This window comes from Benincasa hispida, chromosome 12, assembly GCF_027475165.1.
Source record: "Benincasa hispida cultivar pf3 chromosome 12, pf3_genome.v1.1, whole genome shotgun sequence".
Classification (NCBI taxonomy): Eukaryota; Viridiplantae; Streptophyta; class Magnoliopsida; order Cucurbitales; family Cucurbitaceae; genus Benincasa; species Benincasa hispida.
In genome coordinates this window covers 59,860,037-59,877,913 of record NC_143489.1, presented here as the reverse complement: position 1 = coordinate 59,877,913, position 17,877 = coordinate 59,860,037, and positions in this window count along the sequence as shown.

The window sequence follows — 17,877 nt, the reverse complement described above, 5'->3', positions numbered from 1 at the left end:
AGCTAGCTAATCTCGGATCATTGGAGCCCATGATCTATAGGTCTATTAGGTTCCCCTACTAGCTCATATGGAATAAACTTAGAACAGTATGATAGAATGATTCGAATTGTTCGAATTAGGTGAAGAGAGAGAAACCGACAAGTATATGTGATATAGTGGTTGGATTTTTCAGTTTAGAGATACAACTTTAATATTTAAATGTGATTTGAATATTAAGAATATGAATATGTTCATATTCGGAAGCTCGAAAATAATGGAAATGGTCAAAGATATAAAAAGTCAAATAGTTGACTTTTGACTTTGAAAAGTCAAACTTTGACCGACCTTATATTCAAATGTGATTTGAATTTCGAGAAAATGAATGTGGATTCATGCTCAGGAGGTCAAAATTAGTCAACACGAAAAAAATCATAAAAAGTAAAAATGTCGACCAGGTCCCACAATTCATTCTTATTTTCCATCTCTTTTCTCTATTGGTTTTCTTCATCCACCAGGTCCCACAATCTGGTTCTGAATCCAAAGGATAGTTGGTCAAATCTAGTAGTGGTCCGTTTGAGTTTAGGTCGAGATTCAACGAGGAAAAGCATTGTTTGGGAGCTACAAAGGTTATATCTCATCCCTTTTTAATTACTGTTTTTCCTTCAATTGCATGCATAATTTCCTTTTAATTAAAAGAAATTAAAGTGTAATTAAATCCTAATTCCACTGCGTATGTCTCGTGTTCCATCACTATGGTTGTTTAGGTGAGATGGAAGTCTCTAGTATCAACGGTGTTATATATAGAGTTTAGCATCTCGTGGTCTAGGTCTTATACAAACTCTTTGTATAGGACACCCCCGCTCGCACGTCTCTACATGAATGGTCAGGATCTACCATCTGTAGTAGTTTACAACACTTGCAAACCTCTACAAAGCAGGCTGTATCCGTAGTGTCACCAGGATCAGGTATCCCACCTTAATCCTTATACTACGACCTATTTAGGTTATCACTTAAGGCATGATCCACTTGTATATCACATATATATGCTTAAGTTCACATAAGATAACCAAAGAGCTTTGTTTATGGAATATGAGTAAATGCTAGAATTAAATAACAATTATTTTATTCATTAAACAATGTGTATCTTTACAAAACAACGAGACTCTGGAAAAATTAGGAAACCAATCCCAACATGATCTATGTGTCTGTGGGGAGGTCGTCTCGGCATCAATGCGCCTGTATATAGGTCGTTCATCGGCCCTAGTGTCCTTATATGGCCTATACCTATCGAACATGATCAATGGTGTGGGTGTGATCCTTGTCTTTATAAAAATAACAAACAATTTGTTAGTTATATGTGACATTTACCTTAAATCCAAGTAAATTGTGATGTAATACACTAACCTCGATGGACTTAAACACGTCTCGCACTATTGTTTTGGTTGGCAGTGAGTATGTACACTCTCACTTCAGGAATCGAGGTACGACATGTCCATTTAGTCAGGTTGCAACTTTTCCAGAAACCATTGAAAGAATCTCGTATGCCCACACCTACCATAATTCATAAATGATTATAAGACAAGCATAAGTAGTAAATTGCATGGACACTACAATGAGTAGATCTCGTATGGCCAGTGAATGGATATTACCTGAAATGCATGAGGAAACCCCAGTAGGTTGTACTTGACAATGTAGTTCTTATTATGCTTGGACCTTTTTTTTGTCATTCTTTGTCTTACCACTCAATCCTCTTTGTAGTCCAAGTAATGTTCTCTCCCATAGTACATTTCCCCAATCCATGGAATTGAAGTAATTTAAATCCTCCACATCAATTAATAAGGTCTTGTCAACATTGGCCCTCGTCTTCTCCCTTCCCATCATACCCAATTCAGTGTAATAGACCAATGTCATCTTCACAACATCCATGTTATTCTTAAACTCTATCTCCTCTTACATTGTCTCTAAGGTATCAATATGAATTTGTTTGGTTATATGTCCTAAAACTTGCAGTTTGCAGAGTTAAATATTTTCTATTATTGATAAATATGTTATTTAACATTTCTTCAATAAAGTTGTTATTAAACTTGTAAATTGCACTTGTAAAGACTAAATCCAATAAACTAAGGTCCATGGCTATTATATGAATACTTGAACTTTATGTGGAGACATAAAAGTGGATCAGGTTTGAGTAAATAGTCAAAATGATCTATAGTATATTTTGGTAACACTATCGGATGCGGCCCACTCTGTAGTTGTTACAATTTGTTGTAAGATGCTACAAACAAAGTGGTCCTAATTCGTTCATGTATTTACATAAGGAATGGGGGTGTCCTATGCAATGAGTTTATAACGTTGTTTACTATTTCAGACTGACTATTTCGCTTAGATGACCTAGGTAACTCGATCTTAATCCTCAGCTAACTATGAACTCTTGTTTATTCATGATTATCCTTTGATCTGCATAAGTGAGAGTAATCCAACATCACTGCTCAATAAGCCTCCCATTTTGGGGATAAGATCGGATACATAGTTGGGGACATAGTTCTGCAAGATGGAATTCACACCTACCCGATTTAAGGGATAAGAGGAAGGTTGTTCTCTTAAGTGTTGAAAAAGTCTTGAACAAGGGGTCCCACCCTCTCATTGGCGCGAGAGGGATCCGATTTTAGTGATTGGATCACAAACCAATTGTTCAATAGAGGATCAATGGAACTTAAGGAGCAAGGCGTAATTTTGGGGGTAAAACAACATTTCACCCAACCGTTATTAAAAACAACTTGTGAAAGGTCGACTTACTGATTATGGCTAAATCAAGTGGACATAAATATATCTATAGTGAGGAGAGTGTAACTCTCAAGCTGTAGTGGTGTGACTCGATAGTTAACGAATATTGATTAATTCAGTCGAATGAGTTTTAGCCAATTAATCTCAAATCGTTGGAGCTCATAATCTGTAGGTCCATAAGGTCCCTCTACTAGCTCGTAACACATGAATACCTTGAATTAGTAAATTGAGTGAATTTGGAATGATATCAATTTGAAGTGTTCAAATTGAATTTCAATTTGAAATGTTCAAATTGAATTTAGGATTTGAATTTGAATAGTTCAAATTCAAACTAGGGTTTGTATAATTATATTCGATATAATTAATTAACGTTTAATTTATCAAAATTAAAAAAAAATAGAGAGTTTATAATATTTAAATGTTGATTTAAATATTAATTATATAAATAAGATTCATGTTTAAAATTTGGTGTATGATTAATTTAATATTTGACATTAAATTATTATTTAATTAATTAAAATTTGATTCAATTTAAGAAATCAGATTTTTTAATTTAATTAATTAAAATTAATTAAATTAGGTTTTAGTTAATTTTGGAATTAATTAAAATTGAAAATTGAAAATGAAAATTGAAATTAATTCAATTTAATTGAGTTAGTGGAATTATCCACAATTTAGTGAATTAATTCCTAATTCAACACCTAGTCACAACTTGCAAGTGAAAATTGAAGTGGCATTGACCAATGCCTCAGTGTTTGCATGAAGATGATACATAAACCTCTAGAAAATTGTTGATGAAGTAAAGAGAGTTGCTGAAAAATCAATTTTCTGCAGAGAAAATGTTCCTCATCTGAAACACATTCTATTCCCTTCACAAATTCACTTCAATCTTGAGTTCCACCACTCAAATTCAAGGCTAAGAACAGTAGAGAAGATCTCTTGGTGGTTCACTGAAGATTTGGAGCTGAGAATTCGTGAGGAGCAACTTGAATTGGAGGAATTCTTCAAAGGTATTTGTTTCTTGAAACCATCTTAAAATACCCTATGAATATGCTTATCTTGATGTCAAAATTAAGGAATTAGAATTCTTAATGATCATGTTTTCTTCCTCTACCTGTTTCTGTATTCCAATAGAATTTTCCTCTCAAAATCATTCTTGAAGTCTATTACATAGTGATCCAATTACTTTAACCCTCCTCACAACTACTGGATTAGGTGACACCACAATCCCTTCACCAATAGGAAGTCTTCTTTGGTGAAATGTTACAACCGTACCATTCAAATCGAATGTCATTTGCATCCTTTCTATCATCTTCAATCTCCCTCAATCGAATGTAATGAACCAATGGACTGTTGAAGATAATGTCCATGTCCACGAATCATCCAAATACCGTCTTCCTGAAGTGGGAAAGCTTAATGGGATTAAGCTTCTCTTTCACTACCTTGTTTGCCATCCCAATGTGAGAGGATAGGCTGGTCACTTGGCTTGGGAAACGATCCTGGGGAGGAATCTTGAATTATCTAGCCATACTGCATAGAATAACAAAAAATAGGGGTAAATAAGAATTATGTTCAATACTCAATACATGATGCACAATATAAAATACCCGTTCTTCGCTACACGATTGCTCGATACCCAATAATTGATTTCTCGATACCTGATATATGCTACATGGTGTCCCTTACTTGTTACATTACAAGTGACTAGATGGTCAATTATCAAGCATTCGGTTTGATTTTCCACCTTCATGCATTATCCAACTCAAATCCTAAACTCTAGATGGTCTGAAATAACAAAAATTTGAAAACCAAAATGAAACAAACTCAAAGTCCAACCAAACATGCAAGATATGAAAGTAGAAATGAAAACTATGTCAGTCGAGTATCGAGTAACATGCAAGCGCATATCAAGGAACATGATACAGAGATAGTCGGGATTCTAGTAAATGATGCCAAAATACAAACAAGGAGAAGAATGTTACCTGATGTAGAGATAGTCGAGTTTCGAATATAGAGGTGTTGTCGTCGAAAGATATACAATAGGACGAACAAAGAGAATAGTCTGAGCTCGTGAGAAGTGGTGAAATAATAGACTTCAAATGCCTTCAAACGGGTTAAGAATTCAAAAGAATCGAGTATAAAGTAATTGAGTATCGAGTATGACGTGGATATGATCAAGTATACACGTGTCGATTGCAGTCGTATCGAGTGACCATGAAGCTGGGTATCGAGTGACCGTGCATCGAGGAACAAGTGACGAACCATCGAAGATCGAGTATACACGTGTCGATTGCAGTCGTATCGAGTGACCATGAAGTTGGGTATCGAGTGACCGTGCATCGAGGAACAAGTGACGAACCATCGAAGATCGAGTAAATTTGTATTGGGAGGCGCACGAGATGCATTTCAGGGGCGAATCGGTAAAATCACATGCTTATGATATAAGCAGAAGGCCACTTTCCATTACTTTCTTTACAAGTGACCATTTTTCATTTGGGCCTCCCAAATGAGGCCATCCATATAAAAAAAACTCATTTTCCATGTCTCCCATTCATTCATATTTTGTTTAAATAACCTTCCAAAGAATACAACATTTCTCCCACGTGTTTTGAATTCAATATTTTGTTTGAGTTAGCTTCCAAATAATACAACCTTTCCCATATATTTTGAATTCAATAACAATGAAAACTTTCATAAACCATAAAAACTAAACTAAAAAATAGGTCTAAATAGGTGTACATAAACAATAAATTAGGACTAAACTCAAAATTATCATAAACCATAAATCTCATCTCCTAAAAAACCATCTAATCCCTCAAAAACCTAAACACTAAATCCTAACCCCCTAAAAAAACTTAAACATTAAATCCTACCCCCTAAAATACCCTAAACACTAAATTCTAACCCCTATAAAAAACCCTAACTCCTAAAAAACCTCAAACACTGAATTCCCAACCCCTAAAAATCCCCAAAAATCCTAACCTCTAAAAAACTCCAAAAACTAAATCCCCTTAGCCCTCAAAACCATAAACCTTAAAAGAAACCCATAACCATAACCACTAAAATAATCCTTAACTCTAATCCTTAAAGAAACATACCATTGCTATTGACTACGTATATTATGAAATTATAGGAAGATGGAAAAAATCAAATTATATGTGATATTCGTTGATTGTACCATGGCATGAATGCAGTTGAGCATCGGTGTTTATTGTCGCCCATAAACCCTTGCTAGACAAATAATGTTTATAAATCACCGAACAAACTACTTATACTAACTAGTAGTACAAGTAGAAAGTCCAGGGTCAAACCACAAGGAAGCGTAGAAGATTAGTACATCGAAGCTCATTTTTAGTTAAAGTGATAAAATGGGGGGAGGGTGGTTTGGTGCGGATTGGTAATTGAAATGCGTAAAAGAAAATTAAATGCTAGGAAAGTAAAGATAGAAGCACAATTAATCGAGATGTTTTAGCTTAGAGGAATGGATTCACCCAACGCAATTAAGATAATTGAACCATAACATATGACTTAAACTCCTTGCTTATCCCTAGCCAAATTAATTAGAACCCTAATAACCGTCCTTATTATCTAATTAGCTAGCATGAGAAGACGAAGCGCTCTAATCACATTAGCTAATTGCATTAAGTTCTAGGGATATGCTAGGATGAACTAATTAACTTCCACCGTTTAAATAACTTTTTCAATATGATTTTCACATCAAGATTGATTAAGGATTACCTAGTGCGATTAACTTCACAACTAAGCACGTTAATCTATTCTCTTGCTTCCTATGGTTCATTGCCTTAATCAAGGTTAAACCTAAGTATGGAACTACATAAAAAAGTATTGGTTGTCAATCAACCAATACATGGAAATGCAGTACATAATCAATAAATTCAAAGTGAGAATCCATAAGCAAGATCATATACATCATAAATTAAGAATCTCCCAAAATAACATTGAGTTCCTCCAAATCCATAAGCTAGGAAACCAAAATCTTACCTTCCTATGGAAAAGAGAAGTTACAATTTGGCATCTAGTCAATTAATTACAAGGTGAACACCCAAAGAAGAAAGTAGAAGAGAGAAGAGAGGGAAAAGAGGGCTAGAAGCTCGAATGTTGGTGATTGTTCTGCCCTAAAACAAAGAAAAGCATTTAAACTTAGCACCATAGCATTGCAATGCCCGACAAGAGCATTGCAACGCTGGTCTCTAGCTTTTCGCAGCGTTGGGGCGTAACGTTGCAACGCTGTCGCAATCTTACTTGTGCGCACTGTGTTGCCTCCTTAAAAAATCGAAGTATCGCAACACTACTCTATTTTTCAGTATTGTGGAGTCTATTGTCTTGTAGCGTTGTGCAATGCTCGGTTGAGCGTTGCAATACTACATCCAAAGGTATTTTTGTCCTTTCACATCCATTTGAAGTCCGATTGCTCCAATTAGCTCCTAATTGCTCCAAATTAACCTCGAACGGCTCTTAACGACACATTCCACCTCAAAGATGCTCGATACTTATAAAATTATTAAGTAAACACATTATGTTGACCTAGAATTAAGAAGAGGAAAATAACACATTTTTGGTGCTATCAAATACCCCTAACTTAATTCTCGACCGTCCTCAAGTAAGATAGAATTACACATTCACACAAAAATATGCTTGCTCAATTACAAGGGTCGTTACTCTAGTCTCAATAGTCTCTAAGGATAAGATTTGCAATAAAAAATGAAATTTGATTATAATCAATCAATGAAGCACATTTTAAAAAGGATTCTAAACTATTCATGCATGAATGAGTCCAAAGGCCTACTAATTAAGCTCGCAAAACCCAGAATTGTTTTATAGGGCTCTCAATTTTTTTCTTCCTACTCTGGGTCAAAGGTTCAAGAGCTAAGCTTACTAGACTCAACAATGCAATGACACACTTAAGGAAACCAAACTTTTATTCTCTCTCTCTTTTTTGTCTTTTCTCATTTTTTTCCTTTACTGTACACAAAAGAGGAAACCTTATCTAGATATATCACCTTCATTTTGGCTTGTCCACATGGGTTACATGAAAGACATTTAACTACAAGCAACATGTCCTAACAAGGTGCCGAAGCTTACTCATTCCTCAGGGTATTTTAGCTCAGAGGGAAACTACGAGTGTCATAGCCGCCCTAGATTAATCATAACTCTAAGAAAGAGGAGTAATCCCCTTAAAAAATAGCATACAAACTTGCTTTTACTTTACAACATGCTTTGCCTTTTATAAACTTTCTTTCTATTTACTCTACACTTGGCTTTCACATACAAAACACGAGTTCGGCAAAAAAAAAAAAAAAAAGCCTTAGGCATGCATTACTAGGTTGAGCTTTCAGTCACTCAACACCTATCACCTAGGCCTTTCGGGGTTGACAACAAATCTACAAGCCACATAATACAATTCTAAGCATGCAAGATCTAATTTCATTGGACAAAGGACTTAAACATGCATGAGACATAAGAAATATTTTTAAAACGGACTAAAAATCATGATAACGATCTTTAAACATAATTTCATGCAAACCTAATAAAAAAAGATGTGTCATCAACTACTCATCATAACAAACCAAGCAAGAGAGCAAGCAAACAATTCAAGTACACAAACATCGTTCGAGCACAATGCTCAAGGACCCTAAGTTATCACAATATACCCCATCCTCAACTTAAAATGATATATTGTCCCTAATGTATCTCTAATATAAGCCCAATAAAATGAAAGAGTCAAGGGAACAAAAAACCTCCCATGATGACGTTTTCGCACACGAAATGGTGATATGAGGGTTCGTACATGAATTGGTCTTTTTCTTCTTTTAGGGAAAAGGAAAAGAACCTATAAAAGAAAAAGAAGAAGTTAAACTAGGAAAGTAGTAAAGGAAAACAGTGAAATTTTATCACTTGGCTCCCTCCAAGAAGGGCAAATTTTTAACGTTGATTGCTCGACGTGACTTGTCCCTTATCAAGGTATAAAGAAATTCTCGTATTTCTCTGGTCCCTTCTTGGATGAGTCAATATAGCCCAGTAAGGCTATAAGGCTTCTCATCTTCTGAAGAGAACCAAACAGATCGAATTTGGTTTTTTTTTTGTATATGGCAGAAAAAGGTAAAAAGAAAGAATTGAAAGACTCAAATGACTTTAAAGAGTCTAAAGAAAGAAAAGACGCAACAGACTCGTAGGAACTAGAGGAACAAAACTCGAATATATACGAAATACCAGGAGATAGAACAAGGCGAGGTCTTTCGACCTCTAACTCTATCACCTGGATGTCGTCGGATTTAGGCTCGGGATCCTCCTTAGCCTCACAAACTGGGTAGCATGGTGTGACGTCCTTATCATGATGGGAGAAGTAGCATTCCATAAGGAACTTTTCCTTTGAGGTACAAACAATGGGCTGCTCTGGCATGCTCTTTAATCTCTGCACGACCTCTATCAGCTAGGTAACATGGTCGATCCTGCTTAGCAGCTAAGCTTGAACGTCCTACTACAACTGAAGGGAGCTATTAGAAAGTTTAGAAATTAAGAACTCTAAAGTCATACCTGAGCACTATTCTCCACGAAGTGGTTTCTACTCCTCCATCGTGACAAATTGGACTACCTCGTGCTTCTAAGCCTCTAGGTGATCAAAGGAATGGTCTGGCAACAGCTCATCCGACCTCCCAACTGAAATTTTAAGTTGAGCAATATAGTTGATTAGACTTTGCAATTCAGTTCTAGCCTCTGACTCGGGGCAAAGACTCTTCTACTGAAAGCACTCGAACTTCTATTGCCTACGAAGATTGTCCTGCTGAAGCTCAAAAGTGCAATAAGCAAGCTCCAAAACCAAAGCCTCTAAAGACTTACATGACCCTGAAGACTGAGAATGAGTCGACTGGTATGGTATTGTAAAATCTTGGTTGTCTAAACTGTTGGTTTACAACAACATGCAGCGAAAGAAAACAGGATCATTAAGCATTTTAATTCCTCAATTTGGACATCAAAATAAGCATGTTCATGGGGTATAAGATGGTTTCAACACATACCTTTGAAGATCCTCTTTAAACACGAATTTGAGCTACAATCTTTGCCAATTCAAGCCTTGAACTCCATTAGAGCTTCAGTACTATTCTCTAAGAGTCTTAGATTGAGTTGTGGGACTCAAAACAAGCTTGAACTTAGGAAAATTAGAGGAGAGTTTTTCTGGTTTTTCAGCTTGTTGAAGAACAACTTCTTCAACCTTCAAAAACTCAGTAATTTAGCAATTGCATCTACTTTTCCACTCAATCAAGAGTGGTTTTATTACATGACTCTCATGCAAATTGATCACTTGATGTGATTCCAACTACTCCTCGAATTTGGTGATGGAATTATGTGTGAGAAGATGACTAACCTTCTTGCTTGAAAGTGGAAAAATCCCACATTGGGATTTTTCTCCATTTTCAATTTCCCTTTTTTGATTTTGAAATTTGATTTTCAAAATCAAAACTCTTTCCAATTTTAATTCTTTAATAAAAATTGAAATTTTGTTAATTTTATAAAAATTAATTCAATAATCAATTTTCTAATAAAATTAATAAATAATTTAATTAGTTATATGAATTTAATATCAAATATTAAATTAATTTGTCACCAATTCCATTATCATGAATCCCTATTCATGAAATTAATATTTAAATCATATTTATACATTAATCGATTCTCCAATTACGTTTAATTCCAAAACTAAATGTGTAATTATATCACTGATATAATTACTAATTCCCTTAATTTGAATTTGAACGTTCCAAATAAACTTATCTCGTTATTCTAAGACTAATTCGTTTGTGAGCTATTAGGGGGATCCAATGGACCTATAAATCATGGGCTCCAACGATCAGAGATTAATTGGTTAAACTCTTTACACCAAATTAATCCCCATCCATTAACTACCGGGTCACTTCACTAAAGCCCAGTAGTTGCACTCCCCTCATTGTAGATATACTATGTACACTTGATGTAACCATAATTAGTAAGTTAACCCTTCACATGTTGTTCGTAATAATGGCTGAGTCAAATGACTATTTTACCCTCGAGATAACCTCTTGTTCCTTAAGTTCCACTGATTCTCTAATGAACAATTTTTTTGTGATCCAATCAGCAAACAAAATCTCTCTCGAGCCAATGAGAGGGTGGGGCCCCTTGTTCAAGACCCGGAGTCAGCACTTAAGAGAACAACCTCTCTACTATCCCTAAAAGTTGGTAGGAATGAATTCTGTCTTGCACCCTATGTCCCCAACTATCTACCCGGTCTTACCCCTGAAATGGGAGGCTTATAGAGTTAGCGCTGTTGAGTCAACCCTTACCTATGACAATCTAAAGATAATCTCGAATAAACAAAAGTTCATAGTTAGCTAAGAATTAAGGTTAAGTTACCTAGGTCATCGTTATGAAATAGTCAGTCTTAAAAATAAACAACATTATAAAGTAAGAGTGACTTATTTTTTAATCCGATCTTATGCAAACTCATTGCACAGGATGCCCCCACTTCTCATGTCATCACATGAATGAATCAAGATCACTTCATTTGGAGCCCTTTACAACTCCTTGTAACAACTACAGAGTGGGCCACATCCGATAGTTGATAACTTGTAGAAATATAAGTTATTTATACTGCTTTATTTAGATATTGCAGTTAAAAGAGAAGAAAGTTGCGTCAATTGTATGGAAATTGGTTAAGAAATACAATAATTATAAATTGTCATCAATACACCCACTAACACCATTGCGATGGTAGAAAAGAATATTTCAAGTCTGTTTTGCAGGAAATCCAGTCACTGTATGCGTTCATGGCTCAAGAGATAAAAAAGATTAACGCATCTACGTCGCATTGTGCTCATCATTCAGGAATGAATAGACAATCAACGCAATGATGGCGCATGCGACAATCGATCCAGAGCTAAACTTCAACCGCATGTGGTAATAAAAACAACACCGCATGCGAGCACACGATCGAAAGATGCAAATGAGCAACTCAATCACGGAGGATTTTGACACGTGTACAACTAATTGTTGTGCATTTTCGACGGACTGATTGCATAACAGGAGGAATATTTATTCCACCATTTTCGGAATTTCCATAACAATAAAGTGGGGACCACAAGTCAGAGAGTCAAAGCTTTCATCTATAAATACCCTTGAAGAATTCACTGAAGGATATACTTGATACGGGGGATAATTGATACGAGGCTATTGAGAGAGAGGTTGATCTGAGTGCTGATCGAAGAAGATCCGAGAAGAAAAGAGATAAGGCCGAGAGGTGAGTCTCAGGGAAAATCATTCCAAATCCCCGCCATGAAGCTCTGTACCTAGATCAATTCTATCGGTTGAGCAAGCCTGAGAGGGAAGCTCATCCTTCCATTCACTCCATCTACGCCGGCAAGCAATCTCTCCATCCAGATCGGTGTCAAGACATTAGTACTGTTCTGTATCTGTTTCTAACTCTTATTCATCAATTGTATTTCATCTTCTTAGTCTAAATCATTCACAACCATGTATCTTTAACGCAATTAAGAAACTTACGTTGTTTACATTAATTATCCTTTCTCTTTCTGCTTCGCACATAAGCCTTGCCACCGCATAACACGATCTTTGTATATTCTTCACAGTCAATCTCAACCTCGGTATCCTGTATCATGTAACTTGTATCTTTTATCATTATAACTTAGGTTTATTTTATCGCAATTTACTTTATTATTGCATTTTTATCGCTTATCTTTACTTTATTGCACAATTTACTTTATTGCATGTACAAACCACACTTTTATTAAATTGAAAAACCCCCGGTAGCATATATCACGAATATAATGCAATTAACCTAAAACAATCCCTGTGTTCGACCTCGGATCACACCGATGCGGTGGAATTATACTTAGTTCCAACGCAAAGAAACTTGTGACAACGCACAGCGTACTACAAGAACATTCATTAATAACGCATATTTAAAAGTAGTATCGCATAAAGAGAATAATGTTATCATTCATCCATGTGTTGTATGACATAAGATCATTTTCCACAAAATAGAAGCATAAAATCTATGTCATCAAGTTTATGGCATCATCGCATTTTATGTCACAACAATAGTGTTACCAGAATAAGGCACCCAACCTTATTTGTTTACTATAGATCATTTTGACTATTTACTTGAACCTGATCCACTTTTATGTCTTTACATAAAGTTCATGTACACATGTAATAGTCATGGATCTTTTATTTTATTGGATTTATTCTTACAGAGAAATACAATAAACTAAGACATCACATACCCATGGTTTGCCTTTAGGTATCACATACTCATCCTTAGGTATCACATATCCATGGGTTTTTCTCCCACATGCCCTAGGTTAGACAACCCATAGTCCTAGTCTCACTAGGTGATTCTCAAACACTTTAGCCGAGAGGATCTCTATAAACATATTAATATACAACGGACTTCGATTCAAAACAATATAGGGAATGCATCTTATGTCCACAACTTCTTGTTTCTTGATATTGTCACGAAGACCTGATGACTTGAGTTTCCACTAAACCCAAATAATGGCTAGATTATCATACATTCCTCTCACTACATCTAGGTACCCTAAACTCTTTAAGTAGGATGCATCTGACCTGTCCTAACAATTTTTGTTATAGTGTCAGCTTTAATCAATAACTCTTTATTGATATACACTTTGCTTTTTATGGAAACTAAATAATACATGGTGATCTCATATACTTTTCTTGAAAAAAATTTAGCATTTGTCAACACAAATACTTGATTTTCTATTTCTTGAAAAGTATACTACTTTTGGTTTGCCTACAAATAGGCATGTCATCTTAACGACATTCCAATACTAAAGGGTTCGACACTAACACATGTGTCGATCTATTCCAGATTTTTTAACTATGTAAACATCTTTTACATATCATAAACAACTTTTATAAGTTCTCCATATCTCATATGGAACTTCAGAAGCACCTTAAAATGGAATGGCATTTAAAACGATTTAAGGCAACTAGATGTAGAGAATTATCACTAGATTTCATGTTCTATCAAAATAGCCATGGAAAGTTCCAACTCTCTGTATTGTCTACTTCGATCTAATTGAAGTGTTTTACTTATTTTACCTAACAAGTTTTATACACCTTCAACCTTTCAAGTATTCTAAACTTACAACTTAGGTAAATACTTTAGAATAACTACTGAAATATTCATACTATTCCTTATGTTTTAACATTCATCAGACACTAAAGATCTGAATGTATAAGCTTTTAAGGGTTCTTTGGTTATTTTGATCATCTTATCTTCAAGATAAGACACATAAAGAGTTAAAAGATTCATCTTCTAACTTATTTAGATGATGACTTTTAACCTTCTTAATCTCATTAAGACATGATGTGACAATAATCTTAATTACCAAAGATAAGTACCAGAATAAATCTTTAGCCTTATTATTTTTCATCTATCTTGAATATCTAAATATTTGAAATGGCCTTGAACTTTGGTTAGTTTTAACAGAAGTTTCTTTATAGTAGAAAAAATATAAAATGTAACTTTTGCTAATGAACATTTCATTTATAACAAAAGATTATATACAATATGTCTTTTACAAAAGATAAAACAACTTTTATTACATTAATAAAAGTAATTGGATTCATCTTTTGCCAGCAACTCCAAAATCTGGTTTTTCTGAGATATTCTCCCATGTTCACAACCTGAAGCATTATCTCGCTGCAAGCAATCCTCAGAAACTAGGTTCCTTGTTTTGCTTTCTCTGCTTTTTTCTCTACAAGGTCTTGTGGGTAGTTTCTCTTCCAGTGCCCATCCTCGCTGCAGTAGAAATATTTTCCTTTGTCTGCAGCTCTGGCCTTGCCTTTGCGACCAGTAGAAGTTTTCTTTTCCCCTTTCCCCTTGTTCTTCTTCAAGGGAATACTCTTATTCTTAGAAGAATAAGCAACATCAGGCTTTTTAGAGGATGATCCACTTTTCTCAGCAATGGCAACATTTACCTCCGTTTCTTGTCCTTTTGTTTTCAAAATGGACAGAAAAACCTGTAACTCGTTAAGAAGTGTAGTCAGGTTGTATTCTATCTTGTTCATTAATGCATTAATGCAAAATTGCAAGAAGCTCTTCGGAAAAGACTCTAGAATAAAACCGACTTGACTTCTCTCATCTATAACAGTTTCGTTTACCTCTGCCACATTGAAATGGACCATCATGTCCAGGACACGTTCTCTAACAGAGGTCCTTTCTTTCATTCAGCAGTGGTAAACATATTTGATAGCATCATTCCTCAGGGAGAATGATGGTTGTCCAAACATCCCATGTAGGGATTCCATAATCTCCTTAGCAGTATACATGCTTTCGTGTTTCTTAGCCAGGACATCAGATATGCTGGCAAAAATGTAGACACGAGCTTTCTCATTCGCTTTCATTCATCGTCGTATACTTCTCGAATAGTTTGATTTGCATTTGAGTTCATGATGGGAGGACACTCTTCTGTCAAAACGAACCTTAAATCATTTATCACAAGTATTGTGTTCGAATTTTATTTCCATGAACAAATTCGTTGTTAGTGAATTGCTTTTAAACCCAATCATGTTTTAGCAAAGTAATAATGTACCCAAATTTCATTATTTTTGCAATGATACTATAGTGAGTCAGAATAAGTGCTACCGAGGGGCAGTCAAATACTCCTTCACTAAAGCAAGACATTCTTGACTAAATACTATCTCCAGAATAACTCATATTCTGATAGTCATTTAGCTACCGTTTTCGGTCAAGAACTTACTAACACTTAGTAACTTTAAGTGTAACTCTCTATTTTTAGACCTTAGAGGTCGGACTCAACGATACTACCGAATTGGAAAGTCAAGGTTGGAAAACGACCTAAGAAATCTTATCCATTTCTAGAGTTTGAAGGTTCCTGAATCCTATGTTACAACCCTCCAAGGGGATAGCCATCGTTAAACGACTAGCAAGGGTCGCCTAAAGCTAACCAGCAGGCGCAACATAGGAATCTCACAGTCCAAACTAATGGAAGAGACCATAGAATGTGTTGACACATATCCTTCACCCACTTACTATAAACTACTTCCCCCATTCACCTTTATCTTGACCCATACAAACACTTTCCAAATAGAGGTCACTCCAAGGGTGAAACAAAGCGTTGTATGAATCTCACGGTGTGAACTTTCTAGGGACGTGAGAGTTGAAATCAATATATTGTATATTTGATTTTACATTGAACAACTTCCCCTCATTCATCTTGATATTGACTCATGCAAACACTTTTCGAATAGAGGTCACTCCCAGGGTGACACGAAGTGTCGTATGAATCTAACAGTGTGAACCTCTTAAGACGTGAGAATCAAAATCAAAACATCACTTTTGATTTAACTGTGAACAACTTCCCCTATTCACCATAATCTTGATTTATGTAAACACTTTTCGAATGAAGGTCACTCTAGGGTGACATGAAATGAAACATGAATCTTGATTGTGAACTCTTAGGGATGCAAGAGCTAAAAACAACATATCGTATATGTTATTAATCTCTCATTGAAGCATTCTTAAATTCCCACTAAATTGTTCTAATAACATATCATATATGCTATTAAACTCCCACTGAAGTGTCCTAACATTTGCTTGGGTGTATCTTTAATTAAGAATGTTCCAGCTAATTAAACAACCTAAGTCTAGGTGTTTATCCAAGTATAACGTTTATATTTGGATTTAACCTACGATGTCTAGGTGATAAACCAGTTTTAAAACCTCACACCGCTCACGTATTGCTCATAAAACTGGTTAACAATGCTAAATTATTCAGCCATAATCCCCAGGTAGGAGGTGTTTCGTAGACCGTTAACTTAAATACCTCCAGCTTTAAACAGGATTATATATCGATTGAGTTTGTAACCCAAGTTTTATAAGATAACGACCTATTTTAACTATTAAAACAAGTGGTTAACCTATGTGAGTATGCAACTTATCTTTGTTATGGATTTAAAATGTCTAATCCAAATTTATAAAAACTTATAAAAGTTTAGACATGGTGTACATCCATAGCATACATCAGATACATGATTTAATATAACACTTATATTAAAATATCTGAAACCCTAAACATGCATATATATAACACCTTATAACATACTTTCATTGCATGTAACATGCTTCCTATGGTGGGATTTTAAATCTACATGACATACTATATTCACATACAAGATTTGTTTAATTATAACATACATCACATGCATAAATAATTAAACACAGACTAATATGGTTTAGTTTTGTCATTCTCAAGCAAACAAAGGTCTAATTATTACAATAATAACCAAATCTGGCTCTAAAACACTTCTGGACCACTCGAACTGGACCCAAACCTCTCGAATCGGACCTCAAATGCTTAAAATTGGGTGAATCGGGCAAAAAAACCATCAAGTACCATCAAGCATGCCGTCAAGCATCGAGTATGTCGTCGAGCATTGAGTATGACATCGAGCATCAAACATGACAAGGAGCATCGAGTATGACATCGAGTATGAGCATTAAGTATGCCATTGAGCATCAAGTATGACATTAAGCAACGAGTATGCCATCAAGCATTGAGTATGAGCATCAAGTATGCCATAGAGCATCGAGTATGACATTGAGTATGAGCATCAAGTATTTACTAGGGCAATGGCTGAAAAAACAGTTTTTACTACTCGACCTTCTTCACTTCTTTCTTCAATGACAACCTATGAAGCACAGACATAGATACGGCTACACGATACGGATACAATCGGATACGGCGATTCGTCAGTTTCTAAAAAAACAAAGATACGGATACGACTAAGGATGCATCACTTTTTTAATATATATATTTCTAAAAAAACGAGGATAGTGATACGTTAAAGGTACATTTTTTTCTTTAAAAAAATCTAGTATATAGATAAATTTAGCATACAAGTTAATAACAATAGCACAAAATAGAATACAAACACTGAAATATACAAAAAAAAAGCAACATCTAAGATGTTGAAGTACAATAGTTAATAAAATGCAATAGAAAAGTGACTCATATTGCAAAGAAGAAGAAGAAGATTAGAGAGAGAAGTATG